The 17398-nt window shown below is 33.7% G+C and overlaps 1 long non-coding RNA gene and 1 other non-coding gene across 2 annotated transcripts; both read left to right on the plus strand.

The window, feature by feature from the left end:
* Positions 1-6043: 6043 nt before the first annotated feature.
* Positions 6044-15946, plus strand: LOC149549311 (uncharacterized). Its single transcript, XR_016354076.1, has 2 exons — positions 6044-6403; positions 6553-15946. It is a non-coding gene; the product is annotated as an uncharacterized LOC149549311 (long non-coding RNA).
* On the plus strand, positions 6302-6398 carry LOC149549312 (small nucleolar RNA Z266). The gene has a single exon (XR_016354954.1). It is a non-coding gene; the product is annotated as a small nucleolar RNA Z266 (small nucleolar RNA).
* Positions 15947-17398: the final 1452 nt, after the last annotated feature.

Consider the following 17398-nt stretch of genomic DNA (forward strand, 5'->3'; position numbering starts at 1 on the left):
TTATTGGAAGGATTTGAAGAAGTTATATTCTCTCATATATTTAGAGAAGGCAATACTGAAGTAGATTATCTAGTAAATAAAGGCACAGATGAAAAACACATCTTAACATTTAATCATAGCTAGTTCATGAATATTAAACTTAGTCTTTTCCACTAATTTCATTCCCTTTGGCACTTGGTTTCATGATTTCCCAAGTTGACACAAATATTGGCTCATGTATCTATGAATGCATAAAATTAGCCTCACATGGATATCATGAGTCATAGTAACACTTTAATTATGACTTTGAGAGGAAATTATCATCCAAAATCATATGGATGGTGTCACTTTGCATCGTTTTAGATCCTTCCCTTTTGATCTTATATTAACTCAAACTAGACTTCATTCTCTTCATTTTTACCCCCTTCTTTTCTCCTAACTGGCTTTGTATTGCTTCCCCATTATGGATGCCAACATCTGCCTGTATCATGCCTTCGAAAATAGAATTATGGCTTTCTATGGTCCCATTAAGTTGGAAAGATGGAACCAGTTGTTTCAACCCATTGATGATATGAGTAGAGTTGCAGTCAGCAGGGTCTTGGAGGAAGGGGTTTTTAACTACGAATACTCATGGTGAACAAATAGTGATATTTAGGGGTATTGGATAGGATGCCTAGGTAGGGTCGGAGTAGAAAAGTGGGATATTATTAGACTAAGCCTTAACATTTTTGACCCGAGCTGGTTGATAAGTTTGGAGGAAGCAGTTTTCAACATTGACAATAAAACTCAAGATCCCTTTGCCTAAGGTTTACATGGAGTATCAATTAGGTAGCCCTGAATTAGCAAGAAGCCCTGAACGCCCCTGCATGGTTATCAGAGACAACATCCTCTTCTTCAAAGAATGGCCAAGAATGGAGGCTAGCATGCAATTCTTACTGCATTGGAGAGCCATCAAAGAAGATCTAGCAAGAGAATGGCTCACGAATTACTTGCAGGTTTTTTGCCTACATTCACTAGAATGTGGATTTCTTTGACTTGAAAGCAATTGAATTTTTCCTACCCAACTATGATAGATCAAGTAGGATGAGGAACGCCTATGAATTCCCACTAGGTTCTAGGGTGAAATACCTCCATGAAGCCACTGAGATCATTATGGTCTTCAAGAAGCGAAACTAGGAAGCATAATCAGGATCTCCAGTGAAAACCTCGTCTTCGCTCTGCTTTTTCTTTCCTGTCACCTTTATAGCTATGACTTGATATTACTGTAGTTAGCTTAAGGTTTTTTAGGCGTGGCTTGGCTACATTTTCCCTTGGCTGTGTATAAAATATATAAAGATTTGTTGTAAGGTAGATGTTGACTTGCTGCATTTTACTTAGGCAACTAGAAAAGATATATAAACTAGGGCCACTTTAGGACCTCTCTCGGTTTGATTAGGTTTCACTTGTATAATTTGACCATATTAATGTAATATCCTTATTAAGTTTATCTCGATTCGAATTTAAACTAATCTGGTTTGGCTCTCGACTAGTTTTGTCTTTCTGCCCAATCTGGGCTTGTGAATTCGTTATTTTTTCAGTTATTTTGTAATCAATCTCCATCTTTCATATCAATGATTATTTTCACACTTTAAACCTAAATTTGAATATTACAAGGATAAATTTGGCACAATTAGATAAGATTATTTCATAATACACGAAGATTTAAGAGGCTAAAATGGAAATTCAAGAAGCACTATAACGAAACTCACATTTGCAAAATAATTACTAGCAAGAATACTTATCAAAATATGAATAAATTTTTTAATCACATAACCCTTAATTAATTATAATTTATAATTTAGACTTCTGGGATAGGTTAATTACTTCCTCTCTTGAAATTCTAAACTTATAGATTCAAGATTATCTATCATATCAGACCGATACTTTAGTAGCTTCTTCCCTTTAAAGATTTTTCCAATTTGGACTTTAAATATATTATCTTATTTGATTAACGATTAACACGGTTTGGTTGTTAACCTGTGTTGTTTCCTATTTAAACAAGTCTGTTTCTCCTAACCAGAGGTTGCATTCCTCGGAGTGCTCGTGGATTATTCACAGAAAAAATTATTTGTAGCATAAATTTATGCAGAACATTATTAGGATTCTTTGATCAATGTTTTCTTACTGGGGTATGCCCCTTTTATTTCTTGTATAATAAAGGACTTCAGTCTTGGGCTAGGTTGGAGGTTTTCTTACTGTGTTCTTTCCTACCAGTGCCCATCAGAATGGAGAAACTTGTAATCATCTATTATTTTACCTAATATAATATAAGGCTTCGACCATTTACCGCTCAAAAATTAAAAAAAAATCTTCACATGCATAACAGTTTTAAATCAAGTTAGTCAATAAGCATATTAGTTATTATTAATTATAATTTGATTTATAATCGACTTTGACTGGAGCTTTAAACTAGTGGGGTCACATTTGAGGAACCCCATCCCCGTGAAGATTACATTGTAAGCACTTAGGCATGAACATATTTGCTAGATTTATTTTGTGTAAAAGTTTCAATATTCGTCAACACCAATCCTTATTTCTCCTTGCTAATGTAATACCTTATGTCTCCCGCAACTGACACACCTTGTCGCTCCGTCCCGATAACGACCCCTTACTTTGATAAGTAATCTCCTTATCTCTCTATTCAACAACTCCTTATACCTCTCAAGTGACAACATTAACTACACCTTATGAATCCCAATAAACATATTAATTATCATTATTAATATAATGCTTGTATTAATCTCTGCTAAAAACATAAATAGACTTCATAATTAAGCTAAAAGACTTAAACTACAATTGCAACCATTAAGTTACTATTACAATCACCCTACACATCTCATATGTATATAGAAACTTAGTCCTTAAAACTAACAACTTCTTTAATATAGTAACATTATATATATAAGTTTATTTGTCTTAATAATTATATAAAATTAATTAAGCTAATAAGCTTCACTCCTTGAGAATCATTGACCAGAATGTTTGGATTTTTTGGTAGTCTTACACCAAACAAGAAAGATGGGCCCAAAAATTTGTAGAAGTTTACTGATTTGTTTGGTGTTTCGAGACGCTTGCCTTGTAGGCAATCAATTCCTCCAAGGCCGCCTGCTTCTGATGTCTTTGCCAAGATATTCGAGGACCGAATCTAATCCACCATTTGCTTACAGTAAATCCAATTTGCACAACGAAGATCAATTTTTGTTAATTGAGAAGTTGTAGTCATGGAGAACGGACTCGCTAGATTCACAGTCTATCTTTTGGGCCACCTCGAGCTCTTGAAATTATCAAGGCTCGCAAGGAAATCTAAATCACTCTGCTTCAGGAAAATATTTAAATCATTTAGCTTCAAGAAAATATATAGATCACTCTGCCTTTGGAAATTCTTTAAATCCTTCTGCTTTAGGAAAATATTTAAATCATTCTGTCTCTAATAAATATACTCAACACTGTAATAATTCGGCCACGATGACTACTAAATCTATCAAGTCCAAGCCAAATCTGAGTTTAGGAAACGACCATGAGGAATTCCTTTTGCCACTACCTCTCTACTCATCTGCATGTTTAGTAAACAATTATTTTGCTATTGATGATTTTTTGTGGTGCAATATATTACATCTGATTGATAATCTTAATGTTCAAAGGGGGCACCATTAGTAACAAAGGCAACACTCTTCCAACAATAATTGAACAACATAAACTTTTCACTAATCTATTATATTTCTATATTTAACAACAATAATTGTTCAATCTACTATAAATATATGTCCAATTTATAGATACCAAACTCCACTAAAATGCTTTGATACTTGCTTTGGATTGGTACTCCTGAATAAGTAGATGGATGCTTTTTTTTCAAAATGACTCTACAACATTTTAGGGATATTAATTCTCATACAATCCACTCAAAACCGATATAATTGTGGGTAAAACTATTTAGCTTGTCTTTACCACCAATTCATATACTTAGTCACATCCAGTGTAATTTCTCATCAAATTTAGGGGCATCTAAATCAGGTCGTGAGCCTTTAAACCATTGGGTCATAAAACTAACGTAATTTCAACATCCAAATCAATCTGAAGGGGTAATGTTCTAGGCAAAAGAAATGCAGAAACACCTAAACTAATTCCCAATAGTGGACGCGAGGTAATAGTGGACGCAGGGTGACAATGAATGAGACTCTCAACTCTAAATTAGTATATATGCTTCCATTTATTAAGAAAGCAGCTATCCCATTAGGTGAAAATGTAATTGAAGTATTTATTTCTAGCTCATAACACCAACCAAGTGTACATAGTTTTCTTCCCAAAAGCCCACATAATACTACTGGATACATTAGGTTTGTGGGGAGAGTTGTCAATGGGAGGTGACAACCACAAAGTACACGAGATTAATCCCCTTGCCATTTTTAAAACTAAGACATACTGTCTCTTATATAGTTTAGCATTCCTCTAAACTACTCAAAGGATCGAAAATCAGAAATGAAGTATTTCATTTATTGAGCTCAGAACCACATGGCTACTACAAACTTTGGTATGAAAATACAATAATGCGTGCCAGGCTTAGATTTAAATCTTTTGGAGATAATATGGGGAAATGTGCTACTAAATTATCAGGTTTTGTTTGTTAGAGTCATAAGACATTTGCGTAGCCGTTTCAATATTTTCCAAGGTTTAGAGTTTAATTGAATAGATGAAAGATACTGGTGTGAATTAGTGTTAATTTTGAAAGGAAAATCAAATACACTAACTTTTAATGTTGCCTGTGGATATCAAAATGAATAAAATGAATAGGTTTATCTTGTCTATTTTAATGGTTCTGTACTAATAAAAAATTCTATGTTCTCTTACAAATATCAATATTTTCCTTTACATAATTTATGTCTTATGTTATGCAATAAATATACCATCATAAGCAAGAAGGAACACTGTTGAAAAGAGTAAAGAAAAAACTAAGGTATTGTAATATTTAATATTGATAAAAAAGAATAATATATTTTATTTGAATAGCACAATTTTTTTTGGATAAATTGTTTTTTTTGTGGCTTCACTTTTGTTAATGCAAGTCAAAGGGTCATGACTATAACACAATAATTATAAATTCTTTTTGGCAAAACACAATAGAAGCCCAAATTCGTAATCCTTGGAAGCCTAATATATAAGGAAAAAAACTATTGGAAAGAAAAAGTATAAATCATGACATAGATGCCATATAAAGATCCTCCAAATAGATTTGAGACTAACAAAATAGATGACAAACACAACACACATTATATTAAATAGAGCTTCCACCCTCATGTCCAATGATACCACAAAATAAGATTTCACACTTCATATGCAATTATTTTTGCAAGGGTAAGACAAATATACTTACTCTCTTCTTTTGCCTTAAGCGTCATTTTTTAAACAAAAAACTTCAACTGATATTTATAATACTTCTAAAGATTCTATATTGTTTATGTAACATTGGCAGAGAGAGGATTATGATATCATGTGTGAGGCTGTAAATCACCGAGTGTTCCCATGTACATTGTCATACATTTTCATACTTATTATGGGTCATCCTGGAATGAACATGATCTAAAGACCATACCAATTGTTCCTATCACATTAGAAAGTTGGATTCCCACTCAATATGTCATGCACTATTACTTCATGTATGCAGCCTACTTTTACTGTTACCAATGTTTTACTTCACACAAAAAGCATTTTGATTAAACATCCTATATTATATCAACAATAGGATAACATCATCTTACAAATAAAACTATCGACACACTCTTAGCACCCTCCCAAAGGTGCAAGTGCTAGTATATAAGATATTTCATACTATCTATAAATTATATTTAAGACTAATATCCTACCCAAGATAGACCTAACCTTAAATCTATAAGATATTTCATACTATCTATAAATTATATTTAAGACTAATATCCTACCCAAGATAGACCTAACCTTAAATCTAACTCCTGGTTGTTTTCTAATAGGGCAAACCTAAGGCTTGGTTCCTTTCAATTAGCAACGCAAAATTTGTTTGATTAATTGTATTGGTACACCCGATAAACTACGGGGGAACGTATATTCCGCGAGTTCCGCAAGTTAGGGTTCAAAGAAGGACACTCTAGGGTTTCATTTTTCCTTTTCCTGCATAAAAGGCACCCTATTTTGCATATCTGAGGAGGAGTTTGTGCTGCAGGACCTTCTCGATCAATATTGGGGATCTGTAAGTTGGTTTAGCGTCCCTGTTTTTGTTTTTTTGTTTGTATGCGTTAATTCTGATGTTAAACGGTGGCAAGAGTGATGAATCAATTAGATGGCCGAGACAGATTTATCTGTTTCTGAGTGTCAAAATTTGAGGCATAAATTCTTCTGACTTGCCCTCTTAAAGGTCCGTCTTCTACACGGCAACCGTATTTTTTTTTTTTTTTGAGATAAATTTTACGTATTTTAAATCGATTTAACCTTCGTCTAATGTGAAGTTAACATGTAAATTATTTTTAGTGGCGCTTCCAATTGTTTCTGTAATTTTGTGCACAGTCCTTAAGAGCGCCTTCCTGGATCTACAATATGGAAGGGTTTCGAGTCATAACTGTGCGATATCGAGCCAAGGGTTTTCAGAGGCTACTCTGAAGCCTTTTCCTCTTTTGTGTCGTGTGGCATTAGCCTCTTAGGCCAGGTAATGGTTTTATCTACGTAATGCGGTTTACGCCACTGCGGGTATTGCCTTGGTATGCTCCGCTGCTGATTTAAACTGTATTACGTGTGTATCCATACCTTGTCTGAATTGCAGCTCTGCCGCCTTAGGAAGTGGAATATATTAACATAGCAAACTCTGAAGTCTTGAATTGTTTTAGATCTAGGAAGATGCTTTTGCTTTGAATAAACCCAGCAATTTAGTCGCAGTTATAGTATTGTAATCTTTTATCGTTTGTTGCATCTTCTTTTGTATTTATAGACCATGTTTAGTCTGCATTTATCGATGTTACTTTTCAAATGAGTGCGTAGAAGTGCTTTTGTCCGATGATGTAAACATACAACTGACCAGGGTGGTAGCAGGATACATCTTTGTATGTCTCTTGCACATATCACTTTTAAAGCTCAGCGCCTTCTAATCACATTGACTGAACTCCTTTGCCACTCCTCCATTAAAAATATCACTTCTAAAGCTCAGCGCCTTCTAATCACATTGACTTAACTCCTTTGCCATTCCCCCATTAAAAAATTTCATTTCATTTTATCCCTCATGTAAACGTTTCCATTGCATCCACATTTCCTTGTGCAAGTGGCATACAGGGCAGTTTCCTAAATTGATGCCGCCAATGATGGCTAAGCTATGAGAGCTGAGGACAGTTCCGAATAATTCTTGCATTGCTTTTATATAGTCTGTTATGAAGCTTACTTTTGTTCAGTTTGAGAATGCAGAAACTCTTTTTAAAAGCTGTAGCTTGAATTGTTTTGTTTTATGACTGATTTTAATCCCTATTATAACTAAGTATCCATTTTTGTTTACCTGGAGTTATGGACATATACCCTTTCTCTCAAAGCGTTTATTGTTTTGATCTAGAATCATGATGATAACATCGCAGCTTAATTCAATGCCCATTTCATTACTTTCAATTGTACTTATTGTTTGTTGCATCTCTAGATTCATGCATAACTTTAGGGGTTCACACTAATCCTCTGGGCCTAGAATTAATAAAGCTCTTTAACGTTATAACGTTGTTACTGTAATTATATCTGTTGAATAGAAATGAGGTACTGGCTAATCTTCTTAAATACCTTCTTCGTTTCTAGATGTGTGTAAAGGATTAGTTTCTCTATGTTCTCAGTATGTTTTATACAAGGTTACACGGTGTCGGGGGACTATTTTTCATAATAGGGGACTGGGTACTTGGGTATGTCAAACTTTATTTTTCTGAGATAATGAATCATGACAATGGGTTTTCAAAATAATAACAGTGATAAAGTTTGCAAGTGTGATTTGCTATATGTTTGTAATAATAATATATGATGTTTAGATGCATAACAGAGAAGTCTGACTTCAAACATGATCAAGAAGATCATAAATCATGAGCAATGGTATATTGCAAATTATTTAAACATGAACAAGAAGATCATAAATCATATGACAATGGCATATTGCAAACTATAAACTTCTGACTTCAAAAATGATAAAGTTCTTTGTTAATTAATATTATATCAAATTTTCAAACTGACTGGGTATTGAATTCAGCTTGTTAAATAACAAGCTAGTATGGAAAAAAAGCTGAAAAAATAAAATCCGAAATCTCAGTCAAGGTCCTTAGCTATGATTTTCTCCACTGAGTGCCCAGTACTTGGTATACATGTACACTGTACTCGGGTATATGGGTACGAATACCAGGGGTGTGGGTATGAGTACCCATGCAACCTTGGCTTTATATGATAAGGCTATTCAATGCAAAATAAATTTCACGTTAATCATCATAAAATCAAAGAAAAATTATGCTGATTTTTGGGGATTGTTATATTAAGTCTCTTCCCATCTCGCAAATTATCTTGACAAGTTATTATAGCATTTAAAAGCTAATTTTTTGTAAGAGTTTATTTGAGATAATTTTTAAAACTACTTAAACTATTCTTCAGTTTTTGAGTTTGAATTGATTTTGGAGTGTAGATACATTGAAAGTGCTAATCTATGACAGCTTGATAGCAAGCAAGAATGTGATCTGAATGAGTAAGTCATTAATAGAAAACCGTCATCCTATTTACACATGAGGCCTGGTGGTGACAATATTTAATATAACGAGTGACAGTGTGAGGCATAGAATGCCTTCTAAGTGTTTACTGGTTGGAGTCATTGTAGAGTTATTCTTTATAGGGTTTATCTGTACCATTTGTCCTACAGATAAATTCTCAACCTTTACTGTATCAATTGATGATAAAGAGCAACTTTGCAATTACTTTCACAGGTTAACACTTAGAAGGCTTGCTATAGCTCACACTCACCCTTTTTTTCTTTATCTCAAATACTGTCTTCACCAAGCCTTATAATATGTAAATGGGATGAAGTTTTGCTATTAATAACTCACACTATTGAGGTTTAGAGTATTTGATAATTTTTTCTTTGGCCGTTTGAGATTGTTCCCCTTAGTCACAGTTAGAGTCACGGGCGATCTGATGTATATCTGGAATTGTTGAGCGATGCCTGTACTTACCCTGCAGTCCAGAGAAATGAGCCGCTGCAAAGGAGATTTACAAGGCATCAGTAAAAGAATGATATATTCCCTACTGATTATGAAAATAAAGAAACATTAATGATACTGCTTCACATGTGACCTCAGGCGTCTGAGATGTGGTGTTTAGGTCTGGGGATTTCTCCTTGGGGGATGCTGGTGTTAATTCTTGTTTGTTGTCAATGGGTTGGTTTTTGCAGTATCTCAGTCAAAATTTACTGATTAATGTTTACTTGTATTATAGTGACTTAAGAACCAAGAATAATAATAATTTTTATTTTGGGCCCATTCTCAATTGTTGGGCAGTCTTTCAGAAACAATTGTATTTTTCTCTGCCAAATGATACCCATCTTACTCGCAAGGCAATAATCATATCCTGGATATGGTGTTATGAAAGTAAATATAAAAGGTTTTGTGAGCGTTCCAACCTAAGTAAAGACCAATGGGGAGAAGATTTTGGTGAGTGTTAAAGAGTGATTTGAGGCTTTTTGATGACACGGGCAACAATTAAAGAAATGAGGTTAATTTTGCGCTAAAGGAATTTAAACATATGACTTTGAAATCTTCAGAATTTAAACATATTTCGAAGACTTCGAAATTCAAAATTTTAATCAGAGAGATGAGCCCGATTTATATCTGGAAAATGAATGGTACACTCCTTAATTTTGAAAATTAAGAACCAGTGTTTGTACTATTCTGTGCCCATGTCTCCTTTGGTGCCTGAGACGTGGGTTCTGTCTGGCAATGGGTCCTCGGGATATTGGTGTTACTCTTGTTTGTTCTTACCAATGGTTTCGATTTGCGTCCAAAATTTGCTAATTACATGTATATTTATATGGTAGTGACTAAAGCCAAATGTTTACTTTCATGGCAATTGTCTTATGCTGGATATGGTGGTATGGGAGGAAAGTAGAAAATGTTCTGTAAGCATTCGAAGGTGAGAAATGCATGGGAGTTTTAATCTCGTGGGCAACAAAAGTGGATTTTCGGAACCTAAAAATTTAATCATATACCTAAAAAAGGAATTGAAACATTGTGAAGACTTGCAATTTTTAAAGTCCAAGCGTTTATGTATGTTAAGGGAAAAAGTGACAAAAATAGGAAGGGATCAAAAGTGCAGATGTCTGAGTGGAGATGTTGCCTTGTTGATGTTAGGTGGTATGGTGTAATTTGTAACAGTTTTAATCACAGAGACGAGCTGATTTATACCTGGAAAATGAATGATACACCCCTTAATTCTGAAAATTAAGAAACAGTGTTTCTACGATTCTGCGCCCATTGTCTCCTTTGGTGCTTGAGACGTGGGTTCTGTCTGGGAATGGGTCCTCGGGATATTGGTGTTACTCTTGTTTGTTCTTACCAATGGTTTTGATTTGCGTCCAAAATTCGCTAATTACATGTATATTTATATAATAGTGACTACAGAAGCAAGAATATGGTAGTTTATTTAGTTGTGTTTTCCTGTTGAATACTGCCGTTCAGAAATGATTGATTTTCTCTGTCAAATGTTACTTTCATGGCAATCGTCTTGTGCTGGATATGGTGGTATGGGAGGAAAATAGAAAAGGTTCTGTAAGCATTCCAAGGTGAGAAATGCAGGGGAGTTTTAATCTCGTGGGCAACAAAAATGGATTTTTGGAACCTCAAAATTTAATTATATACCTATAAAAGGAATTGAAACATTGTGAAGACTTGCAATTTTTAAAGTCCAAGTGTTTAAGTATGTTCAGGAAAAAGTGACAAAAATAGGAAGGGATCAAAAGTGCAGATGTCTGAGTTGAGATGTCTTGTTGATGTCCTAAATTTAGGTGGTATGGTTTAATTTGTAACAGTTTATTATATATATTTTCATGAAGGTTACAATTAAGATATCTATATTTGGTAAGCTTATTGTCGAAAGAAGAAAATCAATTAACTGTGATTTGGTGTTTAGAGCAGGTTATGGATTTGGAGGAATTACTTTCTTTTTGTGAATCCTTGGACAGTCTTGGTTTTCACTATCTTCAACCTCTGTGTGCCCTCTGGGTTTTGGTTTTGTCTCTCAAGTCTTCCTTTTCATTTTGGGAGATTTATTGCTTTGAAGCCATTGGTGATCTGTCACCTGTTTCTTCAATGTGGATTAGGCCTCTGCTTTTGCTTGTGTATTGGTTGACATTGATATCTCCAAAACCACTTTCAGATCGGGGCATGTCTTGGACTCAATTGTTGAATCATGAGACCCCACACTTTGATGATGGTTTCTCTCTCTTGGGCAAGCTGTTCTCCCTGTTTTTTTTTTTTTGAAGGGGACTGCTATAAGCTGATTTCCCCCTTTTTACTTGGTGGAAGCAAATTATGATTCATTGCCTGTACAAATTTTGTATTCACTAATTATACCTTGAAGGATCCTCACATGCTGATGGTGAGGGTTGAAACTTCAGCGGAACTGGGTGATGCCTTTTCTACAAAGCATGCGAGTATTACTAGTGCTGCTTTTATTGTGTACTCTTAACCATGTGGACCATTCTTTGGGTTTTGCTCCAAGCTTCAGTTGACAGTGTTGTATAACTTCCTTATAATGATTGCCATGACAATTGCCCAAATGTAGTTGATTAACTACTCCCTGCTGTAGTGGGGGATCCTTAAGACAACATTGGTTGGATGGTTGTTTGAGGGTGACAGAAAAATAGTTTGCCAATCTCAAATTCTCTCCAATAGTGTGAGTTGGCTGCCCCTCTATGGTCTTAGGACAGCATTGGTTTGATAGCTGTTTGAGGGTGCCAGAAAAATAGATACTCAAGCTCACATTCTTCTCAATAGTGTTGAGTTGGCTGCCGCTTTATGGTCTAAGGACATCATTGGTTGGATAGTTGTTCAAGGGTGCTAGAAAAATAGTTACCCAAAGTCGCATTCTTCTCCACTAGTGTTGGGTAGGCTGCCTCTCTACTATAGAGGAGAGGGCCACTGAAGTTTATTTGTTGTATTTGATTTTTGACAACACATTTGAGGGCTAATGATTTTTATTTGTTGTATTTTGTCTTTGACAACACATTTATAGTTTGTGGTGAAGCCATTGATAACCTTCACTTGTAAAAGCCATCCTATTAACCAACAAATGAGAATGGATTGGATTATCAATGAGACTCAATAGCTTTGCAACTACTTGATTGAAATGTCTTTTGTCATGACTTATGTTGTGCTCTATTTAAAGGTTTTGTAATGTTTAATTACAAACTCTTTGGTTATAAGATGCTTTAAGTACATTCTTTCAAGAGTTCTTATCCAGAGTATCATGAATTAGTAGGGTGACAAGTTGTACACGTAAAACTTCTTGAGTGTTGTTGTACATGTGGATTATAGTCCTTAATCTCAACATGTGATTTCACTTAAATAGGGTGATGATCAATCCTAAGGTTGAGGTAAAACTTTTCAATTGTTTGGTGTATTTTTGGACTTATGTGTATGTTGTATATGTGGGCTATAGTCCTTGATCGCAACATTTGATTTCACTTGAAATAGGGTAATGATCAATTCTAAGGTTAGGTAAAACTTCTCTATTTTTTGTTGTATTTTGAAGCTTCTACTTAGTGCTTTGTAAGTTTTGATAAAAAGTTCATAAAATATGTGAAATCTTTAGCTGATTTTTTGTAATTAATAATGTGCATTTGAGATGAAACAAAGTAATTTTCTTTACAAAGGGAGAAATGAATAGAAATGTGAAAAATAATGCATTGTTTTGAGCTTAGGTGTAGCAATGTTCCAATGTTTAATATCATACAACATGATAATACATAGTAATGTGATAAAATAATTTCTTTAAAATAAATCTAATTTATGTAAACAAAATGAGTGTGTAAATGTAAACAAAACACAAATCACAAACATATGTACCATTAATGCCCTTTATCTTAATGTAAACATACGTGTTCCTTTTCTGCCCTTTAATTTAATGAAAACATTTTACAAATAGAAGATATGTTAATGGTGGATAAATCAATGAAACACAATATTTAACCACACAAGTCGATAACCATTTGGATTTGATTTGCCAAAGTATTTGTCTTAGTAAGGGGCAATTTATTGGTAGGATGATTTTTTTTCTTCCATTTCAATAGTTGAATTTTGGATTTTGTGTTGTTGTTTAGACATACTCAACACATATTTTAAGAGGGAACATTTGTATTAGGAGCTTTGTCAAGAAGTTTTGCATGGATAAACTTTGGCAATTCCCTGTGAATCCTAAAGGGCCCGTTTGCTTGTTAGAATACGAATAGAAAATTTGGAATATGTTTTCAATTCTTTGCTTGGTTTGTTAGTTGGAAAATTTTGCCTCTAAAATGAGCTTATACCCATTCCCAAAAATAGTTGTAATAGGAATAATCATTCCTTTTTTGAATATTGCATCCTCATACTCCATTCCCATGCTTGCAACTAAATGGACCCTAAATGACATAGAAAGAGCTAACAACATAGATTGCCACTTGATTGTTATTAGCATCCTTTCACTAAGTTGCATCACCTTTATGAGCACTTAGTGGCCATGTGTCTAGTTGAAAAGCAATGTTGACAATGGAAGGAAGTCCTTAATAATCTAATGTTTGTTTGCAAGGTCTAACCTCATCCATGAGCATCATTTGACTATGAAGCAATTGTGAAACATCTCTATTGACTAGGTCATGAGCAAAGTAGTATGACTTGAGATGTTATAGAAACATCCACTTATTGAAACCACTAAGGGAGTTCTCAACAACCTAAGAGCAAGACATCTCCCAAAATAGACTAGGAGAATTGCGTGATACATTTGAAGATATTGATCAATACTCACTACGCTTGGCAAAAAGGGCACGATTTTTCCAAATCCACAACTTATTGAGAATGGGATCGCCATCTTTAGGAAGAGTATAACTCTTTACACATGTAGAAGAAGATTTACGAGGGTGAGGCCCTCTTTTGGCATTGTTAGGAACACCTACACTACATTTGTAACACCTTGAGTAGTACCATCAAAATTGTAAGGTCATCTTACAGGGGATGAATCTAGATGAGCCTCAAAAGGACTAGGGCACCTTTGCTAAGATTCTAGCAAAGGAAGGATACACGCTAAAGGGCAAGAGAGTGCTAGCAACAACATGAGACAAGGTGTGAAATGCCCTAACAAAGACAACCCACATGAATGCCACAATATTAGATGCTCTCGAAGTAAGAGCACTCTTAGGTGATGATCACACAACACCAGTGCCCTTTGTAATGCTAGTGGCCAATAGGGAAACCTTAGCTTGTTGAGTTGATGCTATAACCCTAGTTGTTGGCACGTTAGTTGAAGAGTTTGAAATTTTAGAGAAGCAAGAGACATGAATGTTTGGGATAGTAGACATCTCTCAATTTGGAGGATTAATTTTTAATAAATGTTCTTGCTCTATTTATTCAAGATTGGCATATTTTTTGACTTCTTTCTTGAAGGCATTCTTTTTGCAAGTTTTTTTTTTTTTTTTTTTTTTGGACACAATTATGACTTTTTTTGACATTTTAGAAGACCTTAAGCTATATACAAGATGTATCCTTCAATCTCACGAGAATGAATCCTTTTGTTTAATTATGGTTAAGGAATTGCCCTTGTTAGAGTTAAGATTACTTATTGTAGCTAAGGTAAAAAACTAAAACGTTGTGCGAGTCGGTGAAAGTTTGTCATGGAAGTGGATGACATATTAGATAGATTGAAGATATATGATAAAGTAAGATCATGCTACATGTGGTGCTTGTCTGTTAGTTTTATTGTATGGACTCACAAGTCTAATTGGTATAGAGATTGAAGATTAGTGCTGCTAAAACACACATAGGTGTTGTATTGATCAACAATTGGTTAACAAAGGAAGTTATGGGCATGTAGTTTCATAATCTTTGACATACACATACATAGGTCATATCAAGCAATGTCTGAGGATAAGGCAAGACATGCATATTGGCATATCAACATAACATAGATGACACCTTGATGCGGTAGACGTTCAATTGAAACAATGGAAGGATTGAACTTTTCTATAGGTTCATAGATGAATTGGCAATCATACTAGTCTAGACCATTCTAGTAGGTATCATGAGTTTTCTATTTGTAACTCAGAGATGCAATTCAAAATTTGAGTGCATCGATTTTGGGAGGGATGGTTGTAGAGTTTTGGCACCTAAAAAGATAGAAAACTTATACAAGTTGGGAACTTCATTGTTGAAGTGGTTATCGCTATTGCAATTGTTGATAGTGTTGTTGAAAGGAGAGATATGTTGAACAAAGAAGACATTCAGAAAATTGAGCCACTACAGATAGAGCGAAGTAGAAAGAGAAAAAAGGTGATGTTGCTACTATCATAGGGGAAGCCAAGACAACATGCATAGATCAAGATATCTTCAAGGCATACACAAAAGATTTATGAGGCAATGTATGCCACTTATTTAGATAAACCATTTTGATTGTTTTCTTTCCATTGTAATCATTTGTAAGTCGTTGATTGAACATGCTTCAATAACAAATTTATCTTAAATCCACTAACCACAAGTACCTCTTAGAATAAGTGTTGTAAATCTTTTAATAAGATGGCTTTGAAAGGCTTTTGTAATCGTAATAGGTTGCTAGCATTTATAATTGGATGAGTTCTTACACAGAATAGTTGTAGCCTTTAACCAGACAACCTTTTATTTGTAGTAAAATGGTAGTGAGTATATGTAATGCCCACTCAATTTTTTTTTATTCTTCGTTATATTTACTAAACTTTTTTATTCCTATTTCATGCATGTGTTAGTTTCAAGGGTATTGGATTTATAACTATGACATTATCTCATGACTTGGATTACATGTAAAAACTTTTTTATTCCTATTTCATGCATGTGTTAGTTTCAAGGGTATTGGATTTATAACTATGACATTATCTCATGACTTGGATTACATGTATATCAATGTTGATTGATGATTATGATTCCTAGCACATTAATGATGTTTTAATTGTTCTTAGTTAGTAAATGTGGTTTTTTTCATGATGATATCAAATGCTGAGTTTCCATATTTGAATATGTGATGATTTGTACTTACGCAATACTTGTCCCTGTGTATGGTGTGTGTTTGTGATTTACTTTTATCTCTAACATGTTTGATGTGGTTAAGGGAGGGAGTTGTAGTTACATGCTAGCGGGGATGCACATTATGTGCTACTTTATGCCATTGCTTGTTTAGCTTAAACATATATGTATACATACATGCTCAACTTTTTTGCAGATTGCAGGTAATAGGCATTGACTTCCTTGAATTGCTAAGATGAGCATGCCTTATCGCAATAACTCAATGGTAAGAATGTTGAGATGATGTTCATGTTTAATCCTAATCATAACCTAATTCCTTGTCTTGAGGAGGACGTGTATTGACTTTCTACTTTTTTTTTAAACCTATTAGTTTATCATTTATGTGTTGTTTACTTTTGAGTTTTTGTTAGTTTTGGTAATGTTGCTTTTATGCGGGTTTCACTATGTGAGTTATTTGGTAAATGATTTAATTATAATATTTGGGTTATTCATATAATATTGATAATTATTAAATATTTTTTGATTAAAAAGTAAAAATTAACATATAAGAATATTTAATTAATTAAAATGTAATTAAATAAATTCTTAAATTTAAAACACTTAATTTGGAATCTAATTTGAAAAATTGGTTAAAGCGAAATTAGAATATGATGATATTTAATTAATTAAATATGTACTTTAGTTTAAAAGATTTAATTTAAAAGTTTGATTCAAAAAGTTGGATAAAATGATAATTAAAATATAAAAAGATTAAAAATTTAATATTATTTAATTATAATTATTTAACTAATAATAATTAAATTAGAGTTGTTTTTAAATAATGAACTTTAATTATTATTATTAATTTAAATAATAGACTACGCATTAAATAGTGTTTGTACCAATTAATAAAGTGGAAGAGAATAAAATAATATTTTAATTAATTTTTTTAAAAAAAGTGTATGAAAGAGTTAAATAATAAAAAAATATTTTAAGAAGAGGCATTAGCATGTTCGAAAATTGGAACCTTAGGTAGAGTTGAACTCTTTATTAAGAGATTCAAGCTTATTCCTACATAGGTTTTGGGGAGCAGAATTCGGAGTTGGATAAAAAGAATCGTTGAAAGTTTTAGAGGGTTTGGATTT

This window comes from Cupressus sempervirens, chromosome 7, assembly GCF_028749045.1.
Source record: "Cupressus sempervirens isolate cs-2001-9-10 chromosome 7, ASM2874904v1, whole genome shotgun sequence".
Taxonomy (NCBI): Eukaryota; Viridiplantae; Streptophyta; class Pinopsida; order Cupressales; family Cupressaceae; genus Cupressus; species Cupressus sempervirens.